Genomic DNA, 18,084 nt, shown 5'->3' with positions numbered 1-18,084 from the left:
TAATGTTGTGGCTAATCGGTGTATGAGAAGGTTACAGAAAACCAGCAAGACAGTATCAAGTTTCAACTTTTCTCTTTTATATGTAGTCATTAAATAGTACACATAGTGTTGACTAGCTGGCTTGTGTTGATTGTCATCTGCAAAAGGTTGCATAGACTTAGAACAGACAGGAAATCTATGCTTTTTGTGCAAAATCAAACTGCTTACAACTTGTTAATGCACTGCCATATGCTAGCATCTACTCTCGGGAGCCTTTGCTGGGTCCTTGTCTGAAAAACAAAGGACGAGGATGCGATTCAGCTCAGTGTACTCTCGCTACCGCGGCACCACAAGCGCAAGTGTAAAGTTTTTAAAATTTAAATAATTCCCACACTGACTTCCAAATAAAGTTTATCTTCCTGCAGGAGCGGCACACGGAGCTGAAACAACTGGGAAAGAGTACGCCGACCAGCAACAACATTAAGACCACTGACAGGAGAAGTAAATAAAATTGACCAAGGTGTTGACCTGGCCTCCAAATCCACCAGATCCCAAACTGATCAAGCATCTGTGGGATGATCCACAGAGGCCCCTCCCCTCCACCCATAAACATGCCAAAATAAGGCTACAGAAACAAAAGTAGGATATTCAGATAGTCAGCATAACTTGATTGTAGGTTTTATATTTCTTCCTTTATGTGGTGTTGTTAGTAATGAGACTTGCAAAGTTGAGAATTTCATTGCATGGTCTAAACTTGTTGTTTTTACTGTGCATATCACAGTAAACATATTGAATTTTGAATTTTCAAGGTACTACAATTAAGATAATTGGTACAGCTGAATGAAATGAAATGGCAAACACAAATGTAATCAAAAAGTCAAATGTGTTTTATTCTTGAAACCGTTTCTATTTGGAAATGTTGGGTTTACTCCAACAACAGGTTGACTGAACACTGAAAATCCAATAAACCCACTGACACTGCGCGCGTCTGTGCGAGTCCTTAGAACAAGTGAGCTCATGTGTAAACGAAAAACACCAATATATTAGCTGTCATATTGTGCCGTCAACGCCTGCAGAGCAGAGCGGGCTCATAGAAATACAACAAAAAAAAAGATATAAACGCGGGTGTCTTCATATCTGTGCGAGTTCCAGGATTCCAAACGCATCGCCTGTCGAAGACGGCGAGAAACATTCGAAGGCGTGAAACTAAAACAAAGCTAATCCAAGGAACACAACTCGAGACAGAACAAAGACACGCCAGGAGCTCTGCGCAAACACAAATCGCTCGCGGAAAAACACAACCGCTGGAAAACGCTCATTTAGATCACATGTTTTGTTGTTAGAGAAACAAATCATTAGCTGGAAGAAAGACACAACCGGAGAGGCAGAGGGGAAACGAGAGGAACCCATCAAGTTAAACACACGCTCTGCACCAACACAAACTGGCTGCCTTCACCAACAGGCCAGTGTTTTATGTCTTGGTTATCCCTCTCGCCGCACAGCACAGGCGGCCCTCTGTCATTTGTGCAGCCTTAATGAATGGGAGCACGTCTTCAGTCGAGTCAAAGACGCGTGGGCACGGCCGCCATCACTGCCGGCTTGTGAATCGCCAAGGGTGTCTGGGCTCGGTGCCAGCGGGGGCATGCTGTCGGAGCAGCATGGGGGCATTGAGGGTGGCGGGAGCGGGTTAGTGCGCTCGGGCCTATAGCTACGAGAAACAGCTTCCTCTTAACGCTCTCTGTGTTCACTGGAATTGTTTGCAACACCACGTGCAAAAAAACAGTCGTAAGTATATGGACGCCCAATTACAAAAACCTTCGCTCTATGCATGGGCAACGTTTCCATGGTTAGGGTTTGGTTCCTTGGGTTTTAAATCCAACATATATCCAAAATATAAGGAGCAGGGCTGTCAAAATGAAATTGTTTAGTCTGTTAATGCACACACATTCAAGGATTTGACCCTCAACCAACAATAATTTCATACATTTCCATCAAATTTGCAATATTCCTCCACTCCCATTTTGATTGATCTCCCTTTCAGATTGAACATTGATTTGCTTAATATGGAAATCAGGTAATTAATTGCAAATTGTGCTTCCAAATTTGTGAGGACAGTGGATGAAGGAGACTCTTTCCAGTCAACTTAACTTTCCTGCACGTAGCTCTGATCCAGGTACAAGCACAAGGTTTCCATTTCAGCCAATCTCTGTATTTTTCAGCCATATTTAAACCCGTCAGCCGTATTTTTCACCCTCTGACAATTGCATTTTCAAACAACAAAGTCGCATCCACAGACACAGAGCCTGGTAAGGGCCGAGGACCAGAGGTTAAAAGTCGGCACCTCCAGACGTGTGCACCCAGGTGTATATGAGTTTGTTGTTTTCAAGGCGAGGTGAGATGGATCTTGAACACCTATACTGAGCTGTGCCAGCCCTTCTGTCTGAACTGCAGCCCCTCCAGTCAGAGAAACCGAATCTTTATGACCAACACATTCAGCTTGACAGTTTGCAAATGACACCATTCTGCTGCAGGATAATCACAAACGCCTCAGATTGCTTGGCTGTAACTTGGTGTTCTGCTTGTTTGTGTTTAGACTTACTGGAGACCATCAATCCTGAGTGTCACAGCCTCCTTTCCAACTGTTCTGGCAATATTCCGGATGTGCATTATACTTCAAACACCGCTTTATATTTAGTTTAACCGTCACTGTATGAATAAATAAAAACCCTATAACTGTCTTTGGCTGTGCATTGGTGGCGTTTCCTCTAATAGGTACAAAGCAAAGAGACTTGTGATATGATTTGGCAACAGTGCATTTATTATGTGTCTTGATTAATGGCCACACTCTCCATTTAATATTCAACTTCAGCCAGACATTTTGCATTTTAGCACTGCATGCACCAAAAACAGCATATTCCCTTGGAGATACCGATTGAATTGCCTTTGTCACTGTCCTACACTCAATGACTGCAACTTCAAAGTTGTTGAACAATGTTTGAGAGCTGTGCGTGAAGAGGATTTCTTTCCTCTTGTCTTCTCGCTTTCCCCCCGGGGGCGTCACAATTCACCGGAGCCGAGCCGAGAAATGAAACCGCGGAAAATGAGAGAGAGGGGCATGCGTCTAAATAACAAACGCAGGCCCGTCTGAACCTCTGCGGTAATTGCTCGTGCTGTTGCAATGAGGTGGCATAAGAATTCTTCTATCTAGCTTTATCATCCAACCATCCGTCCATCCATCCAGCAAGGTGTTTGAGAACAAACCCCCCCAGTGTAATCAGGTAAATAAAGCCTCGTGGGTTAGATGTGAATTGTATTTAGAGCTTCAGAGGGAAGGCAACGGAACAAGGTCAGATCTCTGGACACTGAGAACAAGAGACGACAAGCACAGAGAAAGACCAATATTTTTTCAACTTGATTCAAAGCATTCTGTTAAGTGAGTCTAACTTAACGTTTTTTGCATGGACACAAAACAATGTGATCTGAGAAGATATATGTATTTACACGGCCCAAAACAGCAGAATCCAATTTTTTTTGACATGCATAAAGCGGTTCGGGGCGCTGTCTATCATTAGAGTGTCTGCTGGATATACAGTGTCATTGCTATGGGGTGGGGGTGCCTGGTCTGGTCTAGGTGGGTGCTACATGTCTAAGTAACATCCACACAAATGAATGCCAGGTCCAAAAGTTTCACAGCAGAACATTGAATTCTTGCAAGATAATCAATGTTATTCACTTCTCCAGTCAATGGTTTTAATGTTGTGGCTGATCGGTGTATGACGACCTTTATTGAAAAGATCTTTTCAACAGTTTGCTTTGCTACCTTCATTTTTCCATCCCTCCTGCATCGTCTACACATCAGCTGACATCTGAGACGATCAAGCCTCTACATGGTTATTAGGAGGTTATATTTCCAAATGAACGGATCATCAAAGGTTTACACCACCCCTCTCAACCCAATTAAAAAAAATTCCTTCTGCTGGGGCCCCCAGTCTTATCTGACTGAGGTGGGTACATGAGGCCTAATTCTGATTATTAATATGTGTCCACATACTGCAAAAGCAGCAACTGAAAAGTACGGTGCGTATCACAAATCCATATTCATACTACTGGCATTTGTGAATAATTGCCACAAATGTACCTTTCAATTTTTTTATTCCTTAATTAGTCCTTGTGGAGGACAAAAACATTAACGCAGCTCTAATCAATAATCCAGCAACTGTGTTCATATTTGTTCCATTTAAAGAAAACAACCTTCGAACATGCTTAGTTTTATTTCAGTTATTTATATACGGACTGAAGTTACATATCTAGGACACCTGAGCCTTCTCCAATCATACAACCAAAATACGGTGAACTAGGGGTTGTACCGACTCCGCGACTGTACAGCTGCACCATGACGCTTTTAGCAGGAAGTCGACTAGTTGCCGATCATGCGTCAATAACAACACGGACGCCTCCGAGAAGACAGGTGAGGAGCCCAGTGGGTCGTTGCTGAAAAGGCTAACGCTAGCAGAGGAGCGGTCCAAATCCTCTGGACAGCAGTCAGTTAACAACTTCCCCTGTAGTATTTGAGAGAAGGAGGCTGCATATCAACAAGTTGATCCTGAATTTCATTGTCTAAAGTTATTAGACTTTTAGCTGTTAAACGGAAATAGCTTCAGAGGTATACCGCATTTTCTTTTTTATTAACACGTCTACATTATCCCATCTTACATCAAGTTGTGAAGTATTAAATGCTATTGGCGGTGCCGATTTATATATGCAAAACATACCGCACACAGTTCAGTTGTGTTCTAATATTTGACACGGTTGCTGTGGTTGTAGAGCGTGTTTTTTTTGTCCTTGATGTCAGTGAATGCAACACGTGAGAGACAGAGTTGCGGTAGAGTTGAGAGCGCTGCGTATTACAAGTGCAAGACTGACAGGGTTTATGGTGTTGACGTGGGCTACTGCTGTGTTCAAGCTTCAGTAAAACTGCAGAAAAGCCTCCGTAGCTTCCTTTGTGTGAGACGCTACAATATGTGTTCAGGTCAAGAACAACATTGTTGCCAAGCATTACTCCCTGCTGTGTTTTTGTGTGTTGACGTCATTGACTAGTCAAGTTTCACCACATATAAATCTGAAGTCGTTCAACCCCCTACTCTGAACTGTGGTTTTACAACTCAAAAGTAATGTTTGGGCTTAGTTTATCTTTTTGCAACATGTAAATCATCCGTCCCTGAGCAGCCACAGATCAGTACTCCCTGGTGCGGCGCACGGAAACGCCACGTGCAATTAAAGAAAAAGCTTTCACAATCACTATTTCATAAGATCAGCGAATGAAAAGGCAATACACTTTAAGCAGTACTTTTTAAAAAAAAATTAATTAGTTAGGTGTTTCCCAATCACTGTGAAGTCCCTGCTCTGACCAGATGTCTGTTAAACAATATATTAGCCGTTTAGAGACACAGTATATATTCAAGATCGCTACTGGGAGCTCAGCCATAGTTTTTTTTTTTTTTAATAAAAGAGCCTCGGTAAAGCTGCTTCTGGTGGGTGATGAATGAGGCTGCCGGCCAAAACTAGCAAGAGCAATCTGCTGTGAGGGAGGGCAGACATACACTCTGCCATCAAACGTCCAGCAGCTGATTTACACATAGCCAGAGAGAGCGTTCCACTTCCTTCCAGCTGGAAGAACCCGTGGTCCTTTAGCATTTTGTCAACACGCTTGCAGAAGCGTCGCCCCGTTTATTCCAATGAGGTCGGGTGAAGAAGCCAGACAGGTGTGTGGGGGGAAAAAAAAAATGGCAAGGCAACGCTACCTCCTGAATACACAAAGGAATGCGTGTCTGGAGCTCATTCATCATGTCTGTACGAAGTCTTACACCGGCATTGCATGGTGTGTGTGCGTACTATTCTCAATATAAGGCGCCAGGTTCAGAGGGCCGGGTCACAGAGAGCAAAAAGTGTTTGAAGGTGGTTCCAGGTGCAGAGGTCATTCGAGAGGAAGGAAAGAAAAAGGCTTTTTCTTTGGGTCAGCTTTAACTGCGGCACACGCTGCTCGCCCACTACGCGGTAAAGCCGCCCGACAGGGGCTCCTTTCAGCGTTACGGAGGAGTGGTGAAGTAAAGAGGCAGAGGAAGGAGGGAAGGGAGAGTGCAGCGATGTGCGAAAACCCAAGCCGAGACCAAGATCCTCAAAAGGAGCTCTAATGGACCTTGAGATCCATGCAGGGGACATGAAAGAGGAACAGGTACAGCTGCAAAGCTTTGAGGGTTTTTTTATTCTTTATACAAAAGTGAATCCAATATGAAGCGAGAGTGAGGCGTGTGCAAGTGCTGGACTATCCAATAATGCACAAGGTGATGTTTATGTAAGGCGCATACTGAACTACTTCCATCGTCGAGAAACCTTCTGGTTAAATATCCAGACGCAGTGTTTCCGGAGTGTTTCTTGTTGGGGGGGGGGGTATGAGACAGCACGGCTGGCTGCTTATCTCTATCATGCAGACGTTTGGCCCCCGGTCTTCCATCACTTCACTCGCTTGTTAACAGGCAACACGCTACCAGGAATGCGACGCGTGACTCTCACCAGTCGACCATCATCCCCTCTCCTCGTGCCCGCCAGAGCTAAAGGCCACTTTGCTGTTCCAGAATCATTCTCATTTATCTCCGACCAAGACGCCGAGACAAATGTTTTTTCATTAATCAGCGGGATTGAGGGGATTGATTTCAGGAGACACACAGGTGAATCTCATTTCCTCCTCGGCTTAATCCAACATTTCAATTTACTCCGGCTTTCATCCGCTAAGTCAAAAAGTAATAGATTTTTGTATAATAAATAATTCACATGATTGTGATTAAAGTTCTCCGCGAGCCGAGGTGTCGGGGGCCCCGGCGCGCTTCTTAATACTCCGACGGAGACGACGGGACTCGAGGAGAGAGTTGACTGTCTCCGCTTCTGCCGGGACATTAATCACTGTCACGCTCCCCTCTTTTCTCTAGTCTAGCTCGGCCCGAAACAGACCCCTCATGCCCCTCGCCGAGAGCCACTTCTATCGCCATAGTAACCAAAAGCCAACCGCGAAGCGAAGTCGGGGGCGCTGTGGAGGTAGTGGGGCGCAAAAAATGGTGTTTACGATTGGACACTTGAAGCTCGAGGGGGGGAAAAGAAAAAACTTCGACACATCATACTTTTTGTTCCACTTTGTTGACTTGCTTGTCAGGCTCAAGACGGAGCAACCTTTGTACAGTGCACTGCAGCCGATCCTCATGTCAAACATCAAATAAGGACCGGGGGTCAGAGTCTGGGAGAGGGGAGGGGTCACACAAGTACTTACTTGGTGTTGCGCTCATTTCAGAGACTTGTGGTTGTAAATATTCTCCGTGTGCAGCACCTGTTTAACAAATGAGCTCTTAATTAAGGCTTCTCTTGCAGCACCGTTCCCCCCCCCCCCCCCCCCCCCTTGCAAGCCTCAACTCCAGAAACAAGCCCAGAGCTCACACTCCACATGAATCACAAATCAGCCACTCGCTCAGTCGGAGTAAAAAATCCACTCCGTCTGTTGGCTTCAGACCAAGAGATTTCTGGCAATAGAGGAAAATGAAAAAGGTCAGAAGACGCAGCGGAATAATTTTCGCCTCAGCGTCTGGCGGGTTAAGCTGGAGTAGAGCTAGGTGCTCATTGCTACCCAGGTCAAATAGAAAAAAAAAAAGAAGAAGAAGAAGTCAGACACAGATGATGAATAATATCCTGGTCTGATTCTCTGTGAGAATGTTTTGAGGCCTATAGCTGCTGCTCGAAATAATATGTGGCCTGTGTTATTATCCCTTTGTTCTTCGTCTCTCAATTCAGAACCAGGCTGTACAGTCTTGTACACAGTCTATATGCTGATTTTCCAGGAAGAAAAAAAAAAGGCTTTGATTATTCTGGATTAAAAAGAATGACTAACTCAGCAGCGAACAACCGGTAACAAGAGCGTCTACAGATTTCAGTGTGGTACCTGAGAAGATACGTAATTATCCACGATGCAGGTCAGCAGTAACACATGCAGCGTAAAACATTCAGAGGATCCGTATTCTAACAGGGAAAGACGCACGTCAGTGAAAAGGAAATACACCAATCAGGCATAACATTATGACCACCTTCCTATTATTGTGTAGGTCTCCCTTGTGCCTCCAAAACAGTTGTGACTCATTAGAGAATGGACATGGGCCTTCTGAGGGTGTCCTGTGGTGCCTGGCAACAGGATGTTGTAAGTGGGGGGGCTTTGAAGGTAGGGGCCTCTGTGTATTTCTGGAGGCCAGGTCAACACCTTGTGCTGTTCTTCATGTTTTTTTTAGTTGTTCCTGAACTGTTTTTGTATGTGCATCCTGCTGGGGATGGCTGCTGCCATCAAGGAGTGTCATTGCTATGGGGTGGGGGTTAGCCATGTTTTTGCCCAAAGTACCGAGAACCTTTGACATCAGGAACTTTCTCAAAGGTTCCTTTAGACGTATTGGTTGTCTGAATTCCCACTAAGTTTAGCCAAGTGAATCCGCTGACGCACAATAAGGCAATCCAGTTCAGCAGCAGACAACACCACAACAAGAAAGGTATCATATTATTTGTGCCTCACAGCAACAGCTGTAAGCAGCCGGGAGACTCAACTTGCGCCACCGTTCATTGTGATTCATGGCTTTGCTGATTGAGTCGACGCTGGGTGAGCAGCAGCAGAGAGGCGGAAGTACTAGACTTATGGAAAACTACTTTTCAAACCAGGAACTTTCCAGGGGGGGTAAAATAATTTCCCTGAAACTTAATTTAGACCCCGGCCCCTGCGGTGGAAATGCACTTTCAAAGGTTTCTAGTCCCTGGAGATTGTTCCATCGGTGGAAATGTGGCTTTTATGGACATCAACAACAACTTATCGTAATAAAAAAAACAACAGAGAGCTCATTATGGGCGCATAAAAAATCACAACATCTGTCCCGCTGTCCTCTCTGGAGTCCAGGAGAGAGGGTTTTTTTTTTTTGTTTTTTTCCTCAGTCACCCTCCACTCTACAGTTGTACTGCACTTCAAGCCATCACGTGGCCGCGGGACAACCGCACTGAATCATATTTAGTGCTGCAACATCATTAGGCTCATACTGTAAATCACAGCCTGACATGTGGTTGTCCAATTATACATGCGACGGGAACGGAGGGCCGCCGGAAACAGAGAAAGCGGAGGCCAGCTGCTCGCTCTCCCTCACTGCTAATTTCCCAGCCATTAGCGCGGCGCATACCAAAACCGGAAGAGGCGCACATATGCACGGGCACAAACACACGGTTATTGAAACAAATGAACAGGCGCGCCCGCCAACGCCAGATTGCTGACCGGCGGAGATGCATGCGGCGCGCTCTCTAATGAGCCAGTTATACGACCTATCAGAAGCAGTTAATCAAAGTCTGATACTGGAGAGAAACCAATTCTAATAAAACCTTGAGCAAACACACCAGGAACTCTGGGTGTGTTTCGGGCTAATGGCCTCCAAGCCCGGTGCCGCGGCTGCAGTGACGAACTAAATCACGACGACCTCTTCCAACGCAAAATAATCTAAAGCGCAACAGCATAAAAAAAAAAATCCCTTGATCATATTATAAACTAACTCCATTTCCTGTCAGTGTGTAAATACGTGTCTAGATAAACACTCTGAGAGTTGCCAGCACGTCTTAATCCACGCCTTGTGTGGAGGGCTTACGGCAAACCTTATTACTCCGCTAAGCACAGACTCAAGAAAGCAGTTTAGCTCTCACCGTGTGACTCCATTTGGAAGAGATATAACCATTTCGGAGGGTCTGGCGGGGTAAAAACGAGCCTTATTCCATTAGGAGGGTTTCTAAAAGCGGCGCACAATGGGTCTTTTCAAAGTAAAATACCTGAAGCCCGGAGATCCTTGAGCGGAGTGATGAGGATTCAAAGCAGAAGTAAGAGTTTAAAGAAGCCACTTAGCAACAGCTGCACACTTTCCACAGCAAAGAAGTAGTTTAAACAGTCATCACTCGAATTTAATGCCTGTGATGTAGCTGATATGAAGTGGCATGGATTTATGTGGTTATTTCGCGCTTTCAAACTATTTATCGATGTCGGGCGAGCAAAAAATGTGCAGGTTATTTTGATTTTTGGACGACACAGTTGAGTTTCTCTATGAATGGGTGACAAACTCAGATTCTGAATTAGGGTTTGGATGACTCTGGAGTCGACCAGTCGATGACGTCACGCATAAAGAAGCGGTAGAAAGTACCGGAATCTACGTTCTTGACCTGAATACATATCGTAGCGTCTCAAACAAAAGAGGCTTTTCTGCAAGGTAACTGAAGCTTGAACACGAGCTAACGTCGGCCGTAGATCACGTCAACGCCATGAACACCGTCAGTCTGACACTTCCAAACTTCTATAAATCGGCTCCGTCAACAGCGATTAATAGCATAGCTAACGCAGATGACGTAGCCAGGATTCCTTTTCCGTGAACAGCAGCTAAAGGTCTGATAACTTCAGTTGATGTGCAGCCTCCTTCTCTCTGCTACTTCAGGATGTTTGGTGTTAATTGAGTGTCGTTGAGAGGATTTGGACCGTTCCTCTGCTAGCGTTAGCAAACGCCTTTTCAGATGAGTATTGCAGTAGTACATTTGTTGTATTTCAGGACTGACTTACATATTCTACATGTCACAGCAGAATGGGCTTCATCTTTAGTGAAGTATTTCCACACGCTTGATGAACCGCTGCTAGTTTGCTGCAACGACCCACTGGGCTCCTCACCTGTCTTCTTCTCGGAGGTCGACTGGTCGGTACAACCCCTGCTCTGAATTAATGATTGCAGGGATACAACCAGTGCTGATGCCTCCATGAAGACGGGACGTATTGCAAGCGTTAAAATCGTTATTAATCATATCCGTGCTGTGGCCTTCACAGTCACCAGATCTCCAAGACACCTGCAGAAGATTTTGCAGCAACTGTTCAGACAGCACTATTTGCCGCCTACATAAAAAAAATAAATAAATAAATAAATAAAGGAATGTATTGAAAGAACGGCGTTCATTTCTCCAGTAAAAGCTCACATTAGCAGAATCTCCGGCAAGAGGATCTCTGTCGGGGTTTTGAGTTGTACCATCCGTACCTTCCTAAATGACTTTTGATTTTCGGATTTGTCGGCTCTGTTGTTAAACACTAATTACATTTAGGCAATTAAAACTATTCGCTGGAGTCAAGGGAGATGTTCCATTTATGATGAACCAATGTTCTCTAATTTGACGGGTGTTTATTTCCTTATCGAAGGATAACACGCCGTAACGATTGTAAAGCAAAGGCAGAATTTGAATAAAACTGACTTGACTGCTGCCGGGGATTTGGGTCCTGAACGCTCAATGAGAGTTTATGCAACGATATAACAACATCCTACTTCTTTCCCCTTTGCAGCCAGAAACCGAAGAAGTCAAAGGTGAACACGTGAGTTTTTATTCATGAGAAGAAAAGACTAGTTTTGCTTTTACAGATGAAGACAGTTTCAAAATGTCTCACTCGGCTATGATGTCATCTTAAAATCCCCAAAAACCAAGCCAAAGCAAGGTACTGGACTTGTTGAAGTGGCCACTTGGATGAAAGCTGTTCAAGAAAACTCATTACATATTGATATTATGCTGAAACAAAGCTCTACACTATCTAGATGTATAAATTAGATTAAGAACCACCACAAATCCTCTAATGACAGTCCGGTGGAAACTGTTTATCGTTTGAAGGGCTTTGGAAATGCATAAGACACTTGACATAAAAGACCTTTCCAGTGTCTGTAGAGCAAAAAAAAAAAAAACAGAAAACCTGAGAGCCCAGCTCCCAGAGCCAGCGGTTCACAGCGGCATTAAAGCAGCGGAACAGGAACAATGTTCCCACCATCCCCACAATGGGCTCAACACCCATCTTCCAACCCAGTCCTCTGGGTCAAATCAAGAATTGAATAAGCTCCCTTCCTAAAGCTTCTGGGGGTTTCAACCATGCATCCAGAGCATCAATGGGAATAGTGTTCCTACCCCCCCTCATCCACAATGGCCAAATCAACTGTGGGAGTACTTTCTCCTCCTCTCTCTCCCCTTTTATTCTCGCCCTGCTCAGACCTTGCCGGGGCTGAACAGAGGAGGGACGAGGGGGGAGAGAGGAAAAAAAGGCACATGCCTTCACGTCCGCTTCGCAAGCACACAAAGGGAAAAATCAAATTGCTCAGACATGCACGCACGCACGCACGCACGCATGAGCACACGCACGCATGAGCGCATGCTTTGCACCGCAACGCGCACCTCGTCCGACACCGGGAGGGACAAAAGTGAGAGCGTTGTGTGAAAAGACAGAAATCGCTGAATGGTTTTGGCGCCGTGAAGAAAGCAGCTTAGAACCTGGCCTTCAAATGAGAAACAGTGCAACAGTATGTTTTCATGATTATCGAGTTTAGAAAGCAAATGCAACTGAGGCCAGAGCTGCCACGGATCATCGTCTGTGAAGGTTCTCAAGTCATCCAGGTCATGGCATATCCAAAAATCATTATTTTCCATCACAGAATGGTATGTCACTGGAACTGATTAATTGTTAAGTCTGTAAAAACACAAAAAATATGAAGACCGTCCATCACAAACTGTCTTTCTTCAACCCAGAGGCCAAACAAGCAGCACATTTAGAAGCACCTGTTGAATGAAATGATAAAATAATAAGCCAAGGAACTAACTGATCAATTAAATTACCTCGTGGAGCGAAAACGTCTCTCCAGCTTATTTCTCTCGCTCGCCGCCTCCATCTCTATTCTCTCTGTTTGCAAAGAGACGCGGGAACAACAACAACACAGGAAAGTGGAGGGCAAACAACGACGATAACGTTCCAGAGACAAATTGAGACCGTCGGGTCGCGTCAGCCGTTAATTAGCAGTGCCGCGGACGAGATCACAGCGACGTCGCCGCCGTATCAGATTTCACAGACGGCGAGGTCGTGTGTCGGGGGGGTAGAGAGAGGCCGGGTTACGAGCAGACAGGCGCGGCGGGTGAAGGCCGCGCCGAGTGCACTCTGCATTCAGGAACAATGAGATCGTGGACGGCGGCTGAGGGGACCCAGACAGACACTGTGGAATTATTCATTTCCACCCACCGGGCCTTCAGTCGACGTGCCTCCCATCGTCTGACGGCGGATCTGTCTGGTTATCACAGGTGGGCAATCTCCCTGTCATTAACACCTAAACTCAAAAAAGGGATTCTGTTGTAGCGAAGCAGAGTCTACCTGTCAGCATCCAGTATGTTCCTGACAGTAAAACTGACCACATAGCACTCGCGTCAGCTTCTAAAAATCACGCCCGCGCCCACAAATTTTAATATGTCCGCCCAAGTTGTCAAATAAAACGAGGCGCAGTCAGACACACGACCTCAATCAGGGCTTCCGGATTGAATGGGAAGTGGCAACGTTTATGTCAGCGCTGCAGGACGACATAATCACATCCAGGTGATGGGGAGGGGGAGGCAGAGGAGCTTTGTATTCTCCGCGTAAAGCCCGGACCGAGCGGGCTGCCACCGCAAGTCACAGCGCCCGGAGCTGTGACTTCAAAATCTGGCGTTGTATTTACATAAAAGAGAGCACAAGGGAGAGTCTCACAGGAATTCACAGGACCATTTCGAGGAAGCTTCTCTCCGTACGTCTCTTCACTCTCCTTGAAATACCATAACGAAAACTACAAAACCTAAAAAACGCAGTATGTTTTCTGCTCTCTCTCTCCATGTGGACGGCTTTGTTTTTCCTCCTGACCTAATTACCATGTGAATTCTGCTCAAGAAGGCCACTTTAGAAGTCCAAAATGCTTCACTTTCACATACCGAGCTTTGCGAGAAAAGAAAAGGAAGGAAAATCCAGATCGACAGTCTCCTCAGCTAGACTCAGCATCCTTCGTGGATTTCAAAGTGTATGAATGCTTTTTTTATTATTTTGTTTGTTTTGCTGCACTCAAGTTTGGGTTCAGTAAAGAGCACAAGGTGTCACGGCGCATAAATAAACAGAGGTTCTGGTTCACGCGAGGGGCAGCAGATGTCCTGAAAAGCTCGTCTGACATGCATGAAAAGCCAAAACGCTGAATGACAGACTAGACAGAAGAGATATCATCTTTAAAAGCTGCCGGTTCCCACTTTCCGCCGTGGTTCAGGTCGTCGAGAGGCTTCACCGTGAAATGACTAAACGCTCAATATCGGGAAGACATTATTTTCCCTTCAGACTTCTTCCTTTTCACTACAACGGAGCTCGCTTCTCAGCCGTATCTAGACACACGTACTCACGCTGCACACGTGGAGGTCAGGCCACAGTGAACGAGCTTCTTTTTTCTTTTTTCTTTTTCCTCGAGATGTAATATCAGATGGAGGGGAGGACAGATCGTGTTCTTCGGGCATTAAACTTTCATATCCGTTTGTCCCCTCTCGAGTGATGCCCCACAACAGAAATAATTCACGCGGCGCAGTTTGAATATGCGTCATTAAAAATTTGATGAAGAGGCCGCCGGCTCCCCTATTCCACACCTATCATATTTGTTAATGGGAATGAATTATTCATGTCGACACCAGATGACACGGAGATACGGACCCCTACGTATCATTGAAAACCACTCGCCCGCACTGTAACTACAAGGACGTGGAGGAGAAAATGAGAAACAGAGAGGAGAAGGGAAAGTGACCATAGAGATGGCGTGAGAGGACAGCGTGGGAGGGGGGGGGGCGGTCATCTAGTTTGTGTTTTTTTGTCTGGAATCTTTCGGCTTTCTTTCTCTCCGCCCTGTCTGATGCCCCCATCCAAAAAAAAAAAACCCACCAGGACCTGTCAAGAGCCCTCATAAGTTCATCAAAGATGAAAACCTGTTTTCCATTTGAAAGGACTGACCCAGGATGCTAAAACAGCTCTTCAAATAACAAAAGCGTTAATCATCCATAAGACAAGCATGTGGGCCTGACAAAACCTGTAAGAATATATGAATATCAATCAAACGGCGGGGGCTAGATATGGTTATGGACTTTCACACGCGTGGGTGAATGCATGCGCAACACAACAACCGGAGTCTGGATTCCTGAATGGAATAATAAAGTCATCAAGGCTGGAGGGAGCGAGCCAGCTACAGCCGGTGATAGCTGCATGAATATTTAGTTCATCAATTACAGTTATCAAATCATTCCGGGGGCATCTTTTATTTATGTCGATGGCGTTTTAAAGAGAGGAGCAAAAGTGGTTTCAATCAGCCGCGCAAAAACTTACCACGCCATCCAACACCTTTGCCAAAACTCACACCAGCCATGCTCGGTTGCATCTGAGAGCCATTTGAGTGTCAATGAATAATACATTAATTGATGCAGACGCTGAACAACTGGTCCAGTAAAGCGCCACCGATGAAAAGGAGCTCTAAAAAGCTCCTAAAAGCCCAGCAGTGGGAAATAGCTTTCGAGTGAATGCGCTGTTTGATTAATTAAGTCGAGTGAATGCAATATTTTAAGCGGCCAGAATTGCCAGACATGGACTAAATTTCTTTCTCAAGCTGCTCCCCGTGCACCGCCTGCGGGTAAAAGCCTGTCCAAAAAGTGCTCGACATTTAATCACCTGGAACAATAAATTACAGGAGCAATAATCCATTAAAGCAATGTCATTGTGGGGTTTTCATTTGTCCCGGCTGAGAGCTGCGACTTTGGTCTGCTGCTGAAGAGTTTCTGCGCTCAGCTGTGGGGGGGGGGGGGGGGGGGGGGGGGGTTGGAGGGGGGAGGACGAGCAGATCCAGCACATGATGCAGCAAACTTCACCTGGCAAGGTGTTAGCACAGCTGTGCAGTGCTGCTCAACAGTGCCCTCTGTCGCCCGGCTGCAACACAGCACTCACCCTGCTCTAACAATTCATTAGAACAATCAACTTAAACACATGCAAGAAGGGGAAAAAAATATGTTTCTTTGTTCGACAATCACAGTCCATGAAGCTTTTTTGGCCTTTCTGGATATCTATCCCTCCTTTGAATATAAAATACAAACACAGTGTGTCTAGACGAAATAGAAAAACAGTTTATACAAGTGACAATCACATGAATAATGGACGATTTTGCGTGCTTTCGTGCAGAATTAGCCCCACAAACGTTTGCTGGGAGTTGGAAAGTGCGGAATAATCCGAAACCTCCGTAGCGCTGTGCGTAATTCTGCACGATCCGCGCGTAAAATGGTGTTAAATTGTCGGTCAAACGGAGCTGATGAGCAATGAGGTCATCGCCGGCCGCCTCAAATCAGACAGCAACATTCACAGAGGCAGAGTTGGTGAACAATATTGTTAAATTGACACCGCATGATCGTGCCCCAGATTAGGTTACACAAATACAGGCAATTTTAGGAAGGGGGGAAACAAAAGCAACCGAGTCGCGCGTTAATGCACTTTCTCCAAAAAAAAAAAAAAAAAAAAAAAAAAAACATTCCGGTGAAGTTTCCCCTTGAGGATTATTTTCAAACTTCACATCTCGTCAGGCAGCGAGGGGCACAAAGTAAGTTTGAGACGGCGCTAATGTGGCAGGCACAGGCAGGCTCCTGCAGCCCACAAATGCGCCTCTGATCCTGGGATGAAACGTGAGTGGAAAGTAAAACTGGCGAGACATAAAGGAGCTGCTCTGGAAAAACACGCTTATATCAACGGACAAATCACCTCGCCTGGAGCACTCAGAGTAGGGGGTGAAAGCCTGATAAGTATTTGACATTTAGAATAATAATTAAAAAAAATATATAAATACTCAAACCCAGCTCTGGTAGAAAAATTATCCGGAGAGAAACGAACCACACAGCATGGCTGAAAAAAAAAAAACCCACTAGAGTAGCCAATCCATTAGTGATGGAGGGTGTTTTTAGTTATTTTTATTTGAGCCAGCTACATCATCTTATGCTGGATTTTTTTTCTGTGTGTGTGTCGTCCAATATGAAAAATCAAACAGCTCAGTCAAAGTCGAACAACATCCATATCGCTTGTGAGAGCAAATATGGAGCTGGATACGTGCTGGAAACTGGTGCACAACACACCCAAAAAGTGCTTTGTATTAATCATTCCAGGTATTTAGCTGAAGAAAATAGGGAAAAAGTGGTTTTTCTTTTACCTTTGAAGATGTTTGTATTCCCCAAGTTGATGAAAAATGCCAGGCAGAGATAAGAAGGCAACCAGACTCGCGGTCTGAGCAGTGGAGGCAGAAAAGAGACGGGTTCTAGTGCCGTTTCCCTCAGTCGCCGTGCGTTCTTCTCCGAGAGACCTGCAGCCGACAACTGCGCTCTCTCTCCCACACGGTCGGACGATACCACCGGGTTGAGGGGGAACGGGGGTGGGGAGGAGAGGAGAGGAGAGGAGTGAGGAAGGGGGGGGGGGCACGATTTGCATGCGCAATAGAGAGGAGGTACGCACGGACACCCCGGAGAGCTGGAAGAGTGTCGCAACCGCGCGTCCGCGCAGAGAGCAGGAGCAGCTACAGTGTGAATCACGGCGCGGAGCGGAGAGAGTCAGAAGGGCTTCTGGGAAAGGTTTGACCCGCTTGTTGTTGTCTGGGGCGCCGCATCAGTCTACCTGCTGGGGGTAACCTGGCAATGCAACTCCACAGGGCACCTGAGTGTTTTTCCTGCTTTGACAAAGAACACAAGTCATGATTATTCCGTTTCTAATCTATATTCGTTTTTGTAGTCTTGTTCTGCATAACAGGTGAGTATGTCAGTACAAACCAATGCCCATTCAGAAAATCACCTATTTAATTTTTTCTCTCCATATTCTTCATGGCTCAGTTCGATCACAACTAAACCAGAAAAAATAGGGTTGTTTTGAATCTATGTTTCCCGTCTGATCTGTTTTATTCATGGCTCTGGCGTGACAGGTTTAGAAGATGAGGAAATAATCAGCACAAACCAGAGCCTGTTCAGAAAATCATTCCCATTCATGTTTTTTTTCCCCTCTATTGTTTGTACCTCAGCTTGATCACAACTAAACATGAAAACCAAACCAGTAAATGTGCTCAGCATAAACAGGAATTAAGTCAGTCAATCAGTTAGTAGTCTACAAACCAAAGCCCATGCAGAAAATGACTTATTTATGCCATTTTCTTTCTTTAT

General features: G+C 45.4%; 1 protein-coding gene across 1 annotated transcript in view; it reads right to left on the bottom strand.

Annotated features, from left to right (window-relative positions):
* sema5ba (sema domain, seven thrombospondin repeats (type 1 and type 1-like), transmembrane domain (TM) and short cytoplasmic domain, (semaphorin) 5Ba) overlaps positions 1-17,191 on the bottom strand; it is a 188,045-nt gene extending 170,854 nt beyond the window's left edge. The window contains exon 1 of the mRNA XM_084545217.1: positions 17,091-17,191. The gene's annotated coding sequence lies outside the window, so the exon portion shown is untranslated. The remainder of the gene's footprint in view (positions 1-17,090) is intronic.
* Between the last annotated feature and the right edge of the window lie 893 nt (positions 17,192-18,084).

The sequence above is a fragment of the Chelon labrosus genome (genome assembly GCF_963514085.1).
Source record: "Chelon labrosus genome assembly, chromosome: 5".
Taxonomy (NCBI): Eukaryota; Metazoa; Chordata; class Actinopteri; order Mugiliformes; family Mugilidae; genus Chelon; species Chelon labrosus.
The sequence above is the reverse complement of the archived record's forward strand: the minus strand, read 5'-3'. Positions and strand labels throughout refer to the sequence as shown.